Source organism: Zosterops lateralis (assembly GCF_965231275.1).
Source record: "Zosterops lateralis genome assembly, chromosome: 7".
NCBI classification, from domain to species: Eukaryota; Metazoa; Chordata; class Aves; order Passeriformes; family Zosteropidae; genus Zosterops; species Zosterops lateralis.
The window spans coordinates 97,909-116,197 of NC_139767.1; positions in this window are offsets into that span (position 1 = coordinate 97,909).

The window sequence follows — 18,289 nt, forward strand, 5'->3', positions numbered from 1 at the left end:
CACGGAGAGTCACTGTGGGTCTACCGAGACCTGGCAGGGTCCCCTCCCCTCCGCTCCCACGCGGCTTGGGATGGGCTGGGGCGAGGTTGTCCCCTCTGGAGCTGAAGGCATCTTTGTTTGACGCGATCTCATTTTTCCATGATGAGAGGCCCCTTTTCGGGGTTGGCATTGCTGCCCCATATATTTATACCATCAAACAGTTTCTCTCTCTCTCTCTCTCTCTCCCCCCCCCGCCCCCCCCCCCCCCCCCAACTGCCCTACTCCTCTTTCCATCCTAGTAACGTGTCCTGAGTGGAACAAATGAAAACAAGAACATTTCAAAAAAGAGCAGATCGCACAGAATTGTGGAATCATTGCCCTTGCAAATATTCAAGTCTTGCTCAGAGTCAGCCAAGTCTGAGTATTACCTGTTTCTATTAATTAATTTCTGGGTTTGTGTTTATAGAATCATGGAGTGTCCTGAGTTGGAAGGGGCTCACAAGGTCCAGCTCCTGGCCCTGCACAGAACAGCACCAAAAAACACACCATGTGCCTGAAAGCTTTGTCCAAACACTCCTTGAGCTCAAGGGCTTTGTTGTTGTAGTTTTTTTAAATTACTTTTAAATTCACAAGCTATTTTTAGCTCTTTTAAATGAAAATTAGGGCCAAATGTCCCAACAGAAAACATGGAGAACAGCAGTGACTTTCAGGAACACAGCCTGTTGTTCCTTGAGCTATAACTTTGTTTTGAAGAGCAAAAGAAGGATTTTGTGAGGCTGTTGCTTTCCAGGGACTCTCCCACAGCTCTGAATGGGTTGGTCCGTTTTCCTCTGGAGCATCTTTAGTGGAAAGCAGGGGTCCAGCTTTTGCTCACAGTGGTTTACCCGACAGCACTAGAGATATCTGAGCAAACCATCCACCCACCAGTGATCCAGTGAACATGCCACATTCCAGGCCATTTGTTTTGCCTGCTTTGCTGCTGTGTCCAGGCTCTGTTATGTTCATGGGTACCCATTCATGATGCTTCTAATCCATTCAATGCAGCTGATTCTAGGTGAACCTACCCCTCCAGAAGCTGTTTCTCCAGAAAGAAGCCTTATCACAAACAGCTGGACAGCACATCTGTCCTTTGCAGTGCTGGTGAGTGCCCAGAGTTTGGAAAGGAGCAGAGCACAGACCCACAATTCTACATCTCCCTCTTCCTCCTCCCAGACTGGAGAGTCTTGTCTTTTCTCTGCAGTTTCTTGAGCAAAGGACCTACATTGAACTTTCTCTCATGCTTCTTGAACTTTCTCATGTCAAATCAAAACCTTTCCTTGCAGCTTGACATGACAAAATGCCTTGTCCCTAAGAGGATTCTTGTATATTTTACAGAACAGCTCCCTGCTGTACACTTTCCCTCCATAATAAAGGCAATCTTGGTGTTTCTCACCTGCCTAGATATACATTTGCATGACATTTGTAGGACAAAAAGGACATATGTGAGACATCTATGACATCTCTGTCATAGATGGGCACACTTAGCAAGTTCCTGTCTTATGTTGGGGCAGCCTGACACACAGGCACATTATAGTGGTGGAAAATGGGACAAAATAACCTCAAAACATTCTAAAACATTCTGCTGCCTTTCCCCCCCCCCCCCCCCCCCCCCCCCAATTTTCTTTTAGAACTGGTATTAAAGGCCTTAGCTAGTTTTCTGTAACTGAGGGTTTTTTCTTAAGAATGGTCTGAGGATATAGGAAGCTCTGAAGGAAATCTTTCTTTCTTTCTTTCTTTCTTTCTTTCTTTCTTTCTTTCTTTCTTTCTTTCTTTCTTTCTTTCTTTCTTTCTTTCTTTCTTTCTTTCTTCTTTCTTTCTTTCTTTCTTTCTCCTTTCAGTTGAACTACAGATTTCATGGAAAGATATTTTGCAGAGAACGTTCATGGATATGGATTATTTGCTCACCCTCTATGTTGGACTTGGTGATCTTGGAGTTCTTTTCCAATCTTGATGATTCTATTATTCTATCTGACCTGCAAATTATTATTGCAGCTCACAGAACACACTGTACTGAACAGATACTGAATATTCCACTATTTTTAAAATGGAGAGAAAGGAAACAGAGGAAGATGAAGGGTAGAAAGAAAGACAAAAGCATATCTGCTCTCCTCTACAGCTATATAGAATTGGAAGTAAGACACAGATGGCTACTATTTCATCTACATCCCCTTGTAAACTGGAATGTGTTTTATGGTTTGTTTAGTTGCTCCTTTATAAACTGTTGCTCCTTTCTTTGCTTTTTTTTTTTTTTTTTTTTCATCTGACTTGTAGCCCTCAGTAAAATGTGAACTCCCTGTTTTAAACCACTTGTGTACATGTGAAACAGCTTTATGAGTTCTCTGGAAAGCAGCTACTGTACTGCCTTTGTGTCTGTCTACAATTGCAACCACCCTTCATGTCATTCTGATGTTATGCAGTGATCTCCAAGGGTCTTGTTTTCTAACTGTGAGCAGAGAACCAAAATTGAGGCCAAGATTGTTAAATGCTTACTGAGAACAATGGATGCTGGTTATCATCTCTTTGTAAGTATGCAGTTGATATTCTCAGCATTCTCACTGATGACAAACAGCAGGATGGATTTTACACTCTCGTAGTTGCCATTTTTTGAAATTCTTGCTTCCTATTCACAGAACTAAGCAATGCTTTGGGTTGGAAGGGACCTTAAAGCTCATCCAGTTCCACCTCTGGCCTTGGCAGGTGCCAGGGACACCTTCCATTAGATCAGGTCACTCCAAGCCTTGTCCAGCCCGGCCTTGGACACTTCCAGGGTTGTGACTTCTGAGCTCACTTCATACAATGTGTTCGCATTCCTTCACCCCAACAGGCAAATCCCTGCCCCTCTGAGGCTCAAGGCTGTAATTCTGCTCTTTGCGCCTTGCTGACCTCTCTTACCCTCTGAAGTGTCCCAGTCTCTGCAGACAGGGCTGCCTCCAACCCTCTGATTTTCAGCCAGTTCTTCCCTGTGTTTGTGTAGTGGGTCCAACAGACCATCTCTCCTGATTGGTTCATTCATCAGCTCCATCAGGAACCTGCCTTCACTCCAGAAACCTCTTGGAGTGCTCATGTTCAGCCTGTGGCTCTAAGAATTCCTCCAAGGGTCTGAAGTACACTTCATCCACCTCCTTGTCTTCATCGGGTGGTCTCTGACAGAACCCTACTACAACATCCCCTGTGCTGGACCATCCTCTCAAAACAGACTTGGCTGACTCCAAGGCATCTCTAGCAGATCTTGCCCAGGAGAAGACATCTATTAAAGGAACATATCTATATATTAAAGAAAAGAAAATAAACTTATTTTTTCTGCATTAAGCCAGTTTATGCATGTGAGCAACAGCCCCCACTGAGCCTGACTTTCTCAAATTGCGGTAAGATGAGGCACAAAGGGGAATCTTTATGAAGAAAAAAGCAAATATTAATTTGATACCATATTTTAGCAGCATTTCCTGGGATTTAGGCCATTAAAGCCAACTGCTCCAGGATGTTTAGAGAGCGTTCATGAACACACAAGTACAATCTAAGGCCTTGCATACTTTCTCCTATTTTAATACCCCAGTGTTAACTTTTCAGTCCCTTGTGCTCTTGCAGCTCTTATTTACTTAGCATCCAGTTTTTATACACAGCTTTTGTGTGCTTGCAAATTGTTGCTTGCTAACACATAAGGAAGGAAGGAAGGAAGGACTGTTTGGAGTTTCTAGAATTTTATTTTAAACAGACCCAAGGTTTTCCCAACCTACAGCACTTTTGAAGCTCTGCCAGGCACAGGCCTATATCTGTAGCCTGCGTTTTTTTGCTAGAGCTCAAGATCCTTAGGGGATGCAGATATCCCAGGGACTCTGCACTGTGTAGATACAGTGGTAAGAAAACCTGATTCTCCATGAGTTCTAAGAAATGGTTGTTTAGACCCCACTAGTGTGGAGGCCCTTGCTCCAATATTTATCTCTTGTCTGCTCAGGACCTGCCTTCTCAGAATGGGTTTGAGGACACCGGCTTGAAGAAGCAGTAGGAATGCTTCTGTGCCAAGGTGCACAATTTCTTTGGATCTTTGGAGTAATTAACACCATAATTATTAACTTATAAAATATTGTGTCTTCAGTCCTTCAGTCCAAGCTTATTGTCTAGAGTCATCTTTTTCATGGTGGCTCAGCATCTTCAGGAGCTGATCCCTTCTGGAAGGACAAACTCCCAGAGCATGTCCGGGTCTGCTCACTATAATGGAGGTGGTGGCAGAGCCATCTCAGGCATTTCAATGCCAGAGAAAGGGAGGGTACCCAGTGTTCTCACAGAAGTGCCAGGCAGCACCAACACAGCTTCATTATGTGACCACAACAAGCACATTATTTAGGTTTAGGTTGGATATCAGGAAAAGATTCTTCCCCCAGAGGGTGCTGGGGCACTGACCAGGCTCCCCAGGGAAGTGGCCCCGAGGCTGCCAGAGCTCCAGGAGTGTTTGGACAATGCTCTCAGGGATGCACAGGGTGGGATTGTTAAGGTGTCTGTGCAGGGCCAGGAGCTGAACTGGATAATCCCTGTGGGTCCCTTCCTGCTCAGGGAATTCTTTGACTATGAAAAATGGGTGGACAGAGAATAGAGACAGAGTGGGAAGAGGAATCTTTCTGCCAGAATACTTCCCCTTTTACCAGTTTCCCAATCTGTGCTTTTTGATGCTTTCCCCTCTTGCAGCACATTTTTTCCAGGCAGCCAGTCAGGACGGTTAAGTCCCAGAACTTGTTGACTCATAGAGAAGAACCTTTGTATAGTGAACTGCATTCCAGCTCCCTGGCAGGGCAGGACCTCAGAGTGATGGCTGATGTGTCTGGGGCACATGCTGGATAATCCAGGATATCTCTGTGGAGATTTCATGCCGTCTGTAATTTTGCAGTCCTGGGTAGGGAGAGAAGAGTTAAAATATGCAGTGTGTATCTCTGGGTCTTTGTGGTGCAATACTGGTGAGAGCAGAATGACCCAGCTGCATTTGTTTTGTTTTCTTGTCACCAGAGAAACGAGAAGGAAAATCTTGCAGTGGTGTTTCCATGAATTTAAGGGAAAAAACCCCACATACCCACATAGTTTATAGAGGAAACCTCATGACTCTCCCTAGCCTTTTACTGGTGATGGTTTTAAAAAAACCAAAACAACAAAAAACAACTTAGTCACATCCCAGCTCACCCCACCCACGGTCCTTAACGCCATGTACCAGCCTAGGAAAGAAATCTCATTTTTCTTCCTATCTAAACATTTGCTGGAGCCTAGAGGTGCAGTCTACCCCCCGCTCCCCCCCGCCCCTCCCCCCACCCCCCCCTCCCCAATGAAATAACTGCTCTGGCTGAGGTTACAAATAAAACAGAGACTTTCTCTTTTAGATTTCAGCTACTTGCATGAATAATATTCCCTCAAGACACACTCATTTTATTGAACCATAAATCTATGGGGGACACTTTTGCAATGACTAATGGATATAAATAGAAAGGAAAGGAATTAATTATTGCCTTAGCCTGGGAAATGAGGGGGCTGAAATGGAGCAAATAGCGAAAAAAAAAAAAAAAAAGGCTTCTTTTTCTGAATCTGGGGGTATATCAGTGTGGGCTGCTGCGCTGGAAGGGGGCTGGCCCTGGTTTCAGTGACTCCCTTTAGGAGGCCGGTGGCCCGGCAAAGCCTGCTCGGGAGTCAGTAATTGAGCTGATTTATTCGAAATGCTAATCGTGTCTTTAATCCCGGCTTTGTCTCTGCAACCCTGATATTCTGCCTTCGGGTATTAAACGAGTGTTTCCAACATTAGCCCTTGTATGGAGCTGAATCGTTGAGGCAGATTATGTCTAATTCCCATTTCAATGGGATTTGTAAAGAGGAAGGAATTAGAAAGGAAATGTGAAAAAAAACTAACACTGAAACCAATGACAGAGGTTTTGCTGGCTTTAGGGACCTGTTACTCAGGTCCTGAAAGAAAATCTGTGACTTCAATGTTGCAACTTGCTACTAAGGATGTTCATCAAGAGAAAGCATTAAACTGAGGTTTTTGAAAACCCCTAATCCTCACCTCTCCTCAGGCGGTAGGAGGAGGCTGGGGAATGAGCTCCTGCAGTGGTAGGGAGCTGTGTCTGGCTACTCACTTCCATTCCCCCAAACTCTCCCGAAGACCAGTGCAGTCCTGGAGAAACGGATTCCATTGTTACCCCTTTCATGACCTCAGTATGGGCCCAAAGTTTTCAAGGTTAAATTTGCAATCATAATAATTTGCAAAATAACTTGAAACCCCAAAATTTTGCAGCTGATTCAAGTCGTGCTAACAGTGTATGCCCACAGGCACACACACAGAGGTGCCTCAGAACTGGAGTGAGACCCCTGAAATCTGTGTCCACCTCAACCATCCACTCAGGAAGCAAAATCCTAACTAGTCTTCAGCCCTCCTCAGCCGGGCTTTATGTGCATAGCCCTTCATGACTTGTTTTCCTCCACCAAGATGGAGGCTGCAGGAAGCTGCTCCACTCTCCAGACATCCCTGTTTGGGGAGGGTGGTGGGCAACCTCCCAGCTGCTGTTCCTGGGGTTGTTGAGCTTTCCACTGCTCCATGGCTGCTGCTCCTCACGTATTTGATGTGGATCCAGGGAACCCTGTGCAGCCCTTCGGCTCAGCTCCCGGGTCACGTACAGCAGAGTGTTGCTTGTGCTTTTGGCACAACACTTAACACTCCCCCTTCGCTTACACACATGCTGGAATTCTTGCTCTAACACAAAACAAGGCTCTCATCCCATTTGTGGCTCTCTTTATGCTAAAGGAATTTAGAATTCTGTAATGAATTGTCCTCCTGGCCAAATACAACACAGCAATAAAAAATTGCCCTCTTCCATCACACTAACTGGGAAGGAAAACAGTATTTGCACCAAATGTCGTAAAAGTTTGTCACAGGAGTTTCAGGCATGTAAGAAATGTAATATAATTAGATACATAATCAGTGTTAAGACAACGATTCTTATCTGAGTTGGTTTCAAAGGTGTTACTACAAAGTAACACACCCCAAAAAACCAAAAACCACCAACCCCCAAAGCAAAACAAAACAAAACAAAACAAAACAAAACAAAAAAGGTTCATTATTAAATAGGTATTCCCCTGAGACAAAGCAAGTACTCTGCAGAGTGAGTTAGGAGAGCTGTATTCTGTCCTTCCTTAAATTCCTTTCTGATGGTATCTTAAATCAAGCCAAGAGATCAGGGTCACAAGGAAGCTAAAATATTTCTGCTGGAGATGCAACATCCCCTTTTACCAGGGTAACTGAAAGTCTGTGCGTTTAATTGGAGCATTAACATGAGCTCAGTCTCCAACAACAAATGAAATAATTTTGATCATGCACACAATAAACAATATCTTAAGTTTATACTCATTTTCCTTAAGGCCACCAGTGGAACTGGAATGCTTATCTGCAGTCCAAAGAGGCTTGAGATTTTCCAGCTTCAGTGTGTGATAAACAAAATGAAGAGTGAGGATGGGAATGTGCAGGCATGTACTCAATGGCTCCCACATATACTTCCTTTGCACACAATTTTTTTTACAAACAGTCCTTCTTTTACCTGCTGTTCTTCTTTTACCTGCAGCTCTTTTTACCTACAATTTTTCTACCTACTCTTCTTCACCCTCCCTTCTGTCCCTTCTCTATCTAGGTTCTGGCAGCCTCTACCTACATGGATAAAAATGCTAAGAGAAACACAGAAATGAGCAAGATATAATGCATTACTAATTTTTTTAACTGGGCATAGAAGCCAGAGTTTCATTTTACATTGAGATTTCCCCTGTGTCACTCTAAAGAGTCCCAGAGGGATTGGCATTACCTGCCTGAGTGCCTCTTCAGACAGCAGCAGAACTACTGTCAATGAATTAAAAATATGCTCTGCCATGAAGTCACAAAGTAAATATTTTGTGCTTTTCCTAAACCTGTGGTAGTGGTTGTGGCACATTCACCTGCTCACAGAAAAAGCTTCAAGGTTTAACAGCTGAACTTGTGTGAACTCAGGCCAACATGAGTATCCCCAAGAGCAGCCCAAGTTCGCCTTTGCACACCTCACTGCCTCCAAGGCAGAGCCCACGGCCTGTCTGCTCAGTATATCTCTGTCAGACGCTAAGAGAGAAAAGGTGAGTCTGTGACTGAGATATTATCCAGCCGACCCCACCCTCGAGGGGCAGCATGAGGACAAGCACAGTGAGAAAGGATACTGGAGCAGGGATGGGGGAAGGAAGAATTTGCAGAAGCCACTGGGAGCCCTGTGGGAAAATCAGGCTCCCACATCCCTTCTGGGGAATCCAGATAATTGAATGTTGTAGGAGTACTTGATAGAAAACCCCAGACCAGGGATGATTAAGCTCTCCAGGCCTCTCATCAAGAACACATGGATCCCATTGAGAGACCACAGTGGACAGACACCTCCTTGGAGGAGGACCAAGGGCTGGCAGCAGGACACAGCAGCCGGGTTTGACAAAGCCTCTGGCCTGATTTGCTCTGGGAGCAAACTGCAAGCTTGCCTTCAGTTCAGGTTTTGCTCTTGAAATCTTTGGGAAGAGGTGTGGGAGCACAGGAGGTGCTAGGTCTATCCTTGCCCCTCAGCAGCTTTGGGAGTACATGCTGCAGCTACCAAGAAAATCCATGGCTGGAGCACACCAGAAATTCCAGCAAAGTTTACTGCCTGGGTTTGCTGCCTTGGAGCTGCTGACACCCATGAACAGCCCCAGCTTCAGTTTCAACAGCATTGTGTTAAGAGTCCTTTGCCAGAACTGGCAGTTGCTTTCATGCAGCCCAAAACCCGCATTTGAGGAGAATATGTATTTAGGAGCTGCCATTCAGATACGTGTGTGTATCATTCCTTCATGACAAAGTAATTTATCATCATCACACCTTTAACAAATACGCTCCACAGGTGCTACCTTTCCTCATGGACAGTTTGAGTGGGACATGATAACTTCCTCACCCTACAAAACACCAAAAACTAGGAAGGTGTTACAAGTTTAAACACACATAGGAGACAATCTCCACTCTGTGCCCCTGTGGAGGTCCTATAATAACCTCCATCCTTTCCCTGAGCAGAACAAACATCCTATAACACATCCACTACTTGAATATTCACCTATTGCAGTCTCCATGCCCTGTCACTCCATATGGCTTCCCCTCAGAACAGCAGAATTGACCCACTGCTCTACATATCCTGCCACTTTTCCCTCCAAAAGTTTTTCTGCCCTGCACAGGACGCTGTGTCCCAGCAGCCTGTTCTCATGAGCCATCGGCTGCATCCCACTCACTCCAATGTCCCACATCCATTGTAGCTCCCAAATTCCCTGTGCTAAGTGTTGGGGCTCCCCTCTGTGTGGTGGTGGGGTCTCTCTCCTCTCTCTGGGGGCAGTTTCAGTGCTGCCTCCCAACCAGGATTCTCCACTAGTGCCCCATTAGCAGCTCCTTGGACCCCCTGAATCTCCAGTTGGACTTTCCATCCCTGTGAGATGAAGGTCCCAGATCCAGGCCATCAGGAAAACACTTGGCACAGGACCCATCCCAGTGCAGCTTCTAAGCTAGGAGGGGCACTTTAGGGTCTCACTCCTTTCTGAGCTTCTCTCCTGTTCTTCTCCCTGTTTGGGTGGAGAAAGGACTGGGTAGGACTCAAGATTTTATGAAAGGGATAACTTGGTGATTAGGGATGAGAGTGAGGGATTCTACACTGTGATGGGATGGTTTTAAGTGGCTCTGATCTTCTTTTCTTGAATCCTTGTCACAACAAGAGCTGTAGACAGGAATTCGCTCAGCAAGTCCCGGCAATAAGACTGCCATTTGTTCTTCGCACGGTGACTCTCTGTTCAGAAGAGCTGAATGCTTTGATTGTAGAGGAATCAGCTCTGGCAGACATTAGGCCTTTTTGGCTAGAAAAAAAAGATGCTCTGTTTGCAAAAGGTTTCTACAGAATTCCTGTGTTTCTACAGAATATCCAGAACCCAGCAAAAGGTTTGGAAGGAAAGAGTTCAGACATGGTGAGGTTATCTATAACCTGAGGAGGTTGTTAGGTCAATGCTCCCACCTTAGCACCCTTGCTGTAAAAAAAGGAGGGCTTTTAGTCCCATCCCACCTGCAGCTACCTCTTTTACACAGTAAATTTCCACAAAAATACATGGAGCAGGAGCAAAAAGTACAGGATTTTCAGTGCCTAGCTGGAATCTGGCCTTAAATGAAAAATATTTTTCCTATCTGGTGTCCTGGGTGAGGAAAATTATTTGGGTTTTGTTTTTTTTTTCCTCAGTTGTTATCAGGCCACTCATCCATGTTCTCCTCGTGGGCAGGACATGGGGAATTGGCACAAGACAAGTCACAAGATGGAATACAGCACCCCAGTGCTATTCCCCCAGAGGCTCCAGCTCTAGGCATGGTAATGAACTCGCAGCAGGCATATCCATTTTCCAGCTTAGGTCATGACTCTGCTTTATCTGCTCTAAAGCTCTTCATAAGCCAGGAATGCTTTTTTCTGTTGGCTTGCCAGAGCAGAGTGCAGAGAAAACCTGCACATCTGTAATGCCTGGAAGGAACCTGGATCCCACATGTTGAGTCCCTGTGACCAGATCCTCTCTTCCCAGAGGCCAGCAAGGAGCACGCGGAAGCTATTTTGGATGGGCACAGCACCAAGTGTCTCCAGCATCTGCTCTCATGGCCATCCCTTCTTCTGGGTCCCTGACAGGACCAGGCACAACACGTGGCTGGTCACAAGGTCAGCCAGGTCACATGGCTGCAGCTTTCTCCTTCCCAGCTCATCTGAGCCCTGGGCAAGTAAAATATTGTCAACCACAATGTCATCTGTGTTCCTGCCACCAGACAGGCACAGCACCCACTTCTGGGCAACTTAAGGAATCCCTGGAGCATCCTGGGTGGTGTGCTCCTGTGAGTGAGGCTTCAAATGTAAGGTATGAATATACATAGTTGGTTTCTCTTGATGTAAACCCACAGCTTCTCCTTTCTGGAGGCTTTCCAGCTGTGTGGACATTTGGAGGCAAAGGGAAATAAAAAATCCCAGCCATAAATGGAAACGTTTATAATGGACAGGGTCAGACCAGCTGCCAAGTCAGTTACTGCAGGATGACTAAGCAGCAAAGTCGGCACAAGATCCTGCACTTTCTGTAACTGCTGCTCTTTCACACAGACAAAAACTATGCAGATGCTCCCTGGCACTCCTCCACTATTCCCAGATACAGCTTGGTGACCAGAAACATGAAGACACAAAGGGAAATATTAAGCAAGAAGATGCTCAGCTCCTGAAGCCTGGCTCTGGGTGCTCTGAAGCAGAAGTGGTCCCAAATCCAGCAGGTTTACCTAGAGATATGTCAGGAACCATTTTTAAGCTTACAAAAATTAACCCAGACTTTTAAAGTAATTTCTGAGTCATTGTGATGCACTCAAGAGGGAAGACGATCCTTCTATAATTTTCTTTTGTCTTGTGTAGTGCTTTGGGACTGCAAAGTGAAACCCTAAAACCCTCTGAAACACTGACTAAGCCAGGACTCTGCAGGGAAGACTTGCTGTTGCCTCTGGTGACATGGGGACTAGTAGAGTCACAGCTAAATGGTTGAGGCTGGCAGACACCATCCAGTCTAAAGCCGTGGCTTGAGCAGGGTCAGCCTGAGCAGGATGTCCAGAACAATATCCAGGGTTTTGAGCACCTCCACAGATGGAGAGCACACAAAATCTCTGGGCAGCCAGGTGCAGTGTCTTACCACCCTTACTCTAAAAAGACCAGTGTTTCCTTGTGTTCAGATGGAATTTCCCAAGTTTCAGGTCGTGACTGTTACTTCTGGTCCTGTTTAAATCACTTGATTTTTGAATTTCTCTTTATCACTATCAGTAAAATCTATCAGGCACTGATTTGTTGAATGATTAACATTTAAGACTACATTTCAAACATTTTAATAGAACTCAGGGTCTTTTTGGAGGATTTTGATGCAAATTTCCCAGAAAAAATGCACACTGCAATAACTCTATTTTTACTGATGCAGCACGTGTCCTACCTTAGTGTTGAACAAGCAGTCATCAACTTAATTGCAACAAAAACAATGTTTGGGGTCAACTGAGCACGTCAGTTTCAATTTCATAACTGCACAGCGAACACATGCTTCAAATCTGGCTATCAAGGTCATGGGACTGAAAACAAACTGGAGACATAATGGCCACAGCCTTGATTCAACTATACAAGCTTATGAAAAATAGCATACAAATCATAGAATCAGAGAATCTCAGAATAGTTTGGGTTGGGAGGGACTTTAAAGCCCATCTCATTCTTACCCCCTTCCTTGGGCAGGGACACCTCCTACTACCTCAGGTTTCTCCAAATCCTGTCCAACCTGGCCTTGGACATTTCCAGGGATCCAGGGGCAGCCGCAGCTTTTCTGGGCACCCTGTGCCAGGCCTCCCCACCCTCTGAATAAAGAACTTTTGCTAATATTTCTTCCTAATTCATAACACTCTGCAAGGAAATGTTCACTTCTGAAACAGCCACTGGGGCCCCCTTTACAACTGGTAACTTGTATGGACCAGTTTGTCATCCTCTGACCTGTCTGATACCACTCTGGACAATTTTACTCCAGACGTGTTCAGTTCTTGGCCCTGCCTTTTCAGAATCTGTTCCACATAAGAATCAAAGGAGATAGGTTCTGTTCCCATGTCTACCACAGTCTTGGTATTTGGCAAACTACTAATTTCTTTGTTTTGCAGCACCCCACCAGCAAAATATCTCCCCAAATTTTTTTCCAGCTCTTGGCTTTAGCTAACAACCCACCAGACATCACAAACAAAAAGTATTACTCAAATATCTTTGCTAACTACCTCATTTAAAGTATGTGAGACAGGTCCTGGGGTGTAGCAATGCCTGGATTATGCCATGGTTGACTCACCATTCAATCATGGAGCATCTGCCATCAGAGTGATTTTTGGCCATGTCTTGCCACATCAATAAGGGGCTTCCCAGGCCCTGCAAAAAAACCCCATACAATGTGAAACCAAGGAACCCTGAATTCACAGGAAATCCCAAATCCCCTTGTGATGACAAGGAGTGGAACCACTCAATTTGTGTTTGGTAGAATCACAGAGCCACAGAACCACGAATATCCTGAGCTGGAAGGGACCCAGGAGGATCATTGAGTTCAACCCCTGGCCCTGCACAGATACCCCAACAATCCCATCATGTGCCTGAAAGCATTGTCCAAACACTCCAGAGCTCTGGCACCCTTGGGGCTATGACCATTCCCCGGGGAACTTGTTCAGTGCCCCAGCACCCTCTGGGAGAAGATCCTTTGTCTAATATCCAAGCTAAACCTCCGTAGACACAGCTCCAGCTGTTCCCTCAGTCCTGTCACTGATCACAGAGATGGTTGCTGCCCCTCCACTGCCCCTCATGAGGAAGCTGCAGATCGCAGCAAGATGTCCCCTCAATCTTCTCTTCTTCAGCTAAACAAACCAAGTGACCTCAAGTGCTCCTCAGTTAGCTTCCCCTTTCCCTTCCCCATGTTGGAGTCCCTTCTTTGGACATTGCTCAGCAGCTGTGAGGCCCAGGGCTTCTGCAGAGGGAAACCTGTGCCAGGCCAGCCTGTTCCTGCCTAGCAATCAATGGCATTTCCAGCAGGACCCTGCGGCACCTCCAGGCACATCCCGGGCTGTTGTGGGGGTGGCTGCTTTCAGGCACAGTAATCTGCCACATGTTCTCATTTCCCCTGCATGCCAGACCCCTTTTGACACACTTTTCAAAGGAGCTGTGGTACTTCAGATGGGGCTCATCCAGCTGCCCTTGCCTGTGTCATGTTCAGTACGTGCCCAGTGCTTCTGGCTCTTGGAGCCAGGAAAAACCGCAGTGTGCAGCTCATGGCCTGGGATTTATCCGGGACAGGCTTGCTTCAGAAAAGCAACATGCTGTGTTTTCTAGCTGCCTTAAAAAAATCTCATGGGCTTCAAGCCCCATGAAAAATACCATGTGTAACTGTGTTCAGCTCTCACATTAACCTAAACATAATGTTGTATGCAGGAATAATTTTACCACTGGTGGTGCTATCAGAAATCCAGAGAAATAATCCAGGCCAAACTTCCCATTTATGTAGAAGCAAGCATGACTCAGGTAAAAGGGCAAACATGTTGTGGCTCCTGAGAGTTTGGATTCTTTGGGGGCAAGAGAGGGATTTCCAGGGATTTCAGGAGTTATAGACAAGCACTTCCATGTTTGTGAAGGTTTGAACTGCTTTCTAAAGCCAAGCCAAGAACTAAACAGCAACCAGACTGACACATATGCCTTCCCCCCTGCTTTTGGAACACTGGAAACTGTGAGCATCTAGGTTATTCCTGCTTATTCCTGATTCCTTTCTTTTGAGAGACAAAAAATGCTAGTTGAAGGGAATGGGATTTAGTTGTGAGGACAGAAGAAAAGAAAGACAGAGAAAAACTGAAGGAGGCAACCTTAGACCCATATTTAAGGGTCTCATTACACCAGGCCTGTGCTGTGAGGGGAAGCCTGCTTCCAAAATGGTGTCCTCAGGCCACACTGTTTGCAGCCTGTCCTGCCACTGCTGCAGGCCAGGCCCTGGGCAGCAGCAGCAGAGATGAGGGGAACTTCTGTAGAATGCAAATATATTTTTATAGCAGGACATGTCTTGAAACCTTGGCTGCCCTCTGAGGCAAAGACTTTGGCTGCCAGGCCTGGCCTTGAGATGCTTGGATTGCAGCATGAGTCATGCAGGTGGGCTGGTTTGGTTCAGTCTGACTACAGGAGAGGCATTGCTGACATGGCAGAATTCCCCTTCTGGTGTGCACCAGCATCTGAGTTTTAATATGCCAGTAGGAGTTAATCCCCCCACTCCTAACACTATAAAATCTTGCTTCTGGAAAGCAGGAAGGACATCAAAGAGCATCACCCCTCATGCAAAGGGCAAGGAGAGATTAGCAATGAAACTATTGACTTCTAGTGATTTTTGACCTGGCAGACAGCAGGGAGCATCCTCAATGGAAGGAAAAAATGAAGCAGATGCAGGGATGATCCTGAGAAAGGACTAGCTCCAGCGTTTGGATTGGAAGGGACCTTAAAGCTCATCTTGTTCCAACCCCCCGCGAAATAAGCAGGGATACCTTCCACTAGACCAGGTTGCTCCAAGCCTCATCCAACCTCTTCCAGGAAGGGCACATCTGAGGAATGTGGGCATCACGAGGTCTGGCAGGCTGTCTCTCCTCCTCATCTTGATTCTGTGGAAGGATGCTATTTATTTCTCTTGTCAAGCCTCTTCTGGGGTTGTCTCTGTGATTGGGAGCACTCTGAGGCTTTTATTTTCCAGGATAACAGATCAGATTCAGCTTCAAAAATGATTTGCTGCTCACTGGCAGAAGCTTAAGGATAATTCCAGCTTTGTTCTACTGATCCACATGTAAAACAGAGGTTGCCTTTCTCAAAGGTTGTTTCAAAGCTGCCTGCGCACAGACAATTTGTGACTTAATCCCTTCTCAGTCTCCAGGACAACGGTGCAAACCAAGTTGTCTCAGGGTTTTTCTTGCCAGAAGTCTAGTTTGGGTTTTTAATCTTCTCCATGGAATGGCTTTGTCATGTCTCAACACCACCTTTATGATGGGTGGAGGTCTCAATATTAAGGAACAAGCCTTTGGACTTTCTGCCATAGCCTGACCTTGTTGTGCTCCTGCAGGCTACTGACACCTAAAACAAGAACTGACTGTCAGGTCATGAGAGAAAAAAGAAAACACAAGTAAAAGACTTCAGCTGATAACTCCACAAGGGAAGGAGGAACCTCTGTGCGAGGTAAAACATACCATAAAGGTAGAAAATGGGCTTAATGATCTCCTCATTCTTGGTGACAAAAGAAACTTGAGTTTGATGAGGCATCATCTTTTATGTGGCCACTAGATTATGGAAAAAAAAGTTCTTAGGCAGAGGCTGTACCAAGACTGCTACAGCTTTGTGCAGTCAAATCAGATGATGTTGTAACAATAGATGGCCCTCAAAGCTTCTTGCATGGGTTTTCCCCTCTAGGAAATTAATCTCAAGAAATAGTTTATCTCTCAAGACCTCTAGAAGCATTCAGAACAAGGAGGAAGTGTTATTTACATCCCATCCCTGGAAGTGTTAGAGGGTTGGATGGGGCTTGGAGCAACCTGGTCTAGTAAGAGGTGTCCTTGCCCACAGCAGGACAAACAAAGTAATTTGGAACAAAATAATTTCTAGGGTCCTTTCCTACCCAAACTCTCCTATGTTTCTATGATTCTATAAAGTACCATAACCAAAAGTGAAAATAAAAAGAAAAAAATTTCTCCAGATGTACGTGGTCTGCTGTGGGAAGGGTCTGCTTTGCCTCCAGCTTCTGCTATTTCTTTCCATTTTCTCTTTTTAATATATTACCACAAGAAGAGACATCCCAGCTGCATTCTTGTCTGGTTCAGCAACTTGGATGTTAAACACAAGCATTTTCACGGGGATGACAAAGCTGAGAAGTGCTTCTTGCTGGTGTCTGCAGAGATGGATGGGACCAGGAGCGTTGCTCTGCTGAGTCTGTGAGCAGGTGGAATACTTCAGGGGGAATAAGTCATTCCATGCATTCCAAATCCTCAGTAGAAGAGCCATATCACTGCCACAGCGTGCTCCTGGGAGCACCTCTGTAGTTTCCATGTGTGACAGAGATGCCCACACCTATAAGAAGCTAAAAGAAACAAGAAAAAAAAAAGGAAATAGAAATTAAACAGTGCCCCTTACTGTGTTCAGAAGTACATCTCACCTTCCTGGTGAGGCGCACCTGGCTGCAGACCCCCTCCTGCCATACATCCTCCAGAATCTCTTCTGACACAATATACATTTTCTGTGGAAAAGGATAGAAATCAGACACTGTGGATCCAGCCTGATCTCCCTACGAACAATGAAGAGAAATTTTGAAGGACAAGACCCTGGTAGAGCATCTGTATTTGCCTGTGGGCTTAGCTATCTATGGACAGCTAGGGAAGACACTGTTAAGTTAGATATAAAAAGTTAATTGCCTGCCAAATTAAAGTCTTCTCAGCCTAGCCAGACCATAACAACTTATTTAGTCCCATTATTTCATAGGTTCCTAAAATCTAAGTGACCTAATTATGGATGGGAATTAGCAAAAAACCTAAAATTATTACATGCAATCTCCCAGAACTGCATCATGCTTTGGTGATACTCCTTCATCCCATGCAACATTATGGGAGGCTGTCAGCTTCCTAAAATCCTTTACCTGAAGAGAGAGGATGATTATGATGATGATGCTAGTGTGTGGTGGGGGCAGGGAGGGAATGGTCTTTCTCCATGGCCTTGAGTTGGCTGAAAATTAATTCTGTGTGTCAACCTCTATCGCCACCCGCCTCTGCCTCTGGCTAGCTCTTCTGAGGGCAGCGACCTTCCCTAGTGAGTTGCCTTGAGTAAGGCAGCCTCAGCCCAGGTGGCACAGGGCACCTCGGTGGATTTCAGCTCTCTTGTGAAGTCCAAGACTATCAGTCTGGACAAGGCTCTAGCTGTTGGAGGCTGCCCTTCCCGAGGGGGTGATCCCAAGCGGCGCAGAAGGAAACACAGGAGCCAGGGATGGTCTTTGGGAGGCTTCTTTACTTCATCTCCGCCGACGGGCCAAAGACCCCGAAGGGCTCAGCTGTCGGGGTTTTATGCACCTACCAAAGGGGGTGTGGCTTTACCAACAACCAATGGGGTTACAAACTGAGGAACTGGACCAATCAGGGAGAATATAAACAAACAAATTAGGGGATCGAAACTTGACCAATCAGGGGAAGGATACAGAACTGACCAACCAGGGAACAGAACGGGTAGCCAATCCATAGCTGGGGGGTGCTCATGCACTATCTGCTCTCCAAGGGAGTGCAGGGTTCATGACCCTTTCAATGACCTCTTCAGAGGCAGGGCCCTCCACAAACCTCATATTTCCATATTTCTTAATAAGTTACAGTCTTTCCTCTACTGTTTGTCCATGATTCTTTCTCCTTATAAAATGTTACTTCTTTTAAGGGGAAAAGCCATGCAACTGGACTAAATAATGCATGCCTTAAACTAAAGCATGCTTGAGAATACAAGCTAAAGCAAGCCCCAAACCTCAAAGGAGCAGGAGGCATTTGAACATTCAGTTATTTGGCTGTCGTAGCTAGGAGAGGTAAGGCAATGGATCTCTGCACCTTGGGAAAGTCGTAGGCACAGGAAAGGCTCTTAAATACTCAAAATCATCCCTGAGTAGCTGGGTGTTTTAGGAGTCCTACCACACT